Below are 1,392 nucleotides of genomic sequence, written 5' to 3' on the forward strand. Positions count from 1 at the left end.
CACACACACACACACATACACACACACAAACACACACACACACACACACACACGCGCGCGCGCGTGCGCGCATACACACACACTCACTCACTGGTCACTTAATTCAATGCCCACTTTCTCAGCAGTTCATTACTTTATCTATAATCCATCAACGAATCCCGCCCGCATAACAATAATAATATTATTCGATAGATCAACTACCGCGAACACCCATTGTTCATTATACTCATTATATTGTCGACTGACTCCTCAAACAAACAAACACACGCTCTCAGAGACGAACAATAAGCCCGCCCAACTGGATCAAAGCGGCGCGAGATCTGACATCAACAAACACTCTACAGGTAACTCAAAACCAACAAACACTCTACAGGTAACTCAAAACCAATAAACAATTTACTCGTTACATAAAACCATTGAACATTTTATTCGTTACATAAAACCAATTAACAATTTACTCGTTACATAAAACCAATAAACAATTTACTCGTTACATAAAACTAATAAACAATTTACTCGTTACATAAAATCAAACTCCGTCCGCCTGTGTGTTTCCGTGGCCCCAACAGCGATCTCTCGTGCTTTGCTGTCACCGTGAGTCGTTTTTGTTGCTGTCACCGTGAGTCGTTTTTGCTTTTTTTGCCGCCATAGCCTGGCCTCTATCGACCTATGGCTCTCTACCTTCAACAATCAAACAAACAATCAAACAAACAATCAAACAAACAAACAAACAGACAAACGAACAAAGCCCACAACTATCAAGCACTCCCTCTCTCATTTCCTTCCTCCCCCCTAAAATCATAATATGGAAAAAACAACAACACTCCCCCCCCCCAAAAAAAAATAAAAAAATTTAAAAAGACAAAACAAGCAACAAACAAACAAACAAACAAGCAAAAAAAAAAGAAGAAAAAACAACACAACCCCCCCTCCAAACCCCCCCACAAAAACAACCAACAACAAAAAACCAATAAAACAAACGGCCGAGCTTACATTCTGAGTACACATGATGAGCCAAACGGCATCATAATGATATTAATCAATTCAAACAACGACCAGGTCTGTGAAACATGACTAGCTAATTTAGTAGCTTTCCAGGCTGTCTTTGAAGTTTTATTGACTTTGTGACGCGATTGACTATGTTCAGGTAATATTCTGGGAAGCCTTTCAAGGGTCGTTGCAAAGCAAGGAGCTTGGAACTAGCTGTAACCTCCTTGTGGCAAAGCTACACCCAAGCGTTTAGTTCCGAGAGAAGTGGGAAGGAATAATTTGACCTGTTTTGTACCTTGTGGCTTGTAGAAGTTAAAAAGCTTTTGGTTTTATTTTTATTAATTTTTTTTATTTTGTCGCTTTAGTTTTTTAGTTTTTTTTCTCTCTCCTACCCTCCCCCTC

At 39.6% G+C, this 1,392-nt stretch overlaps 1 protein-coding gene across 1 annotated transcript in view; it reads left to right on the forward strand.

Annotated features, from left to right (window-relative positions):
• The window catches only part of LOC106013847 (Ig-like and fibronectin type-III domain-containing protein 1), a 4,572-nt gene that overhangs the window by 2,058 nt on the left and 1,122 nt on the right, over positions 1-1,392 (forward strand). The window lies entirely within an intron of this gene.

Source organism: Aplysia californica, unplaced genomic scaffold, assembly GCF_000002075.1.
Source record: "Aplysia californica isolate F4 #8 unplaced genomic scaffold, AplCal3.0 scaffold01367, whole genome shotgun sequence".
Lineage (NCBI taxonomy): Eukaryota > Metazoa > Mollusca > Gastropoda > Aplysiida > Aplysiidae > Aplysia > Aplysia californica.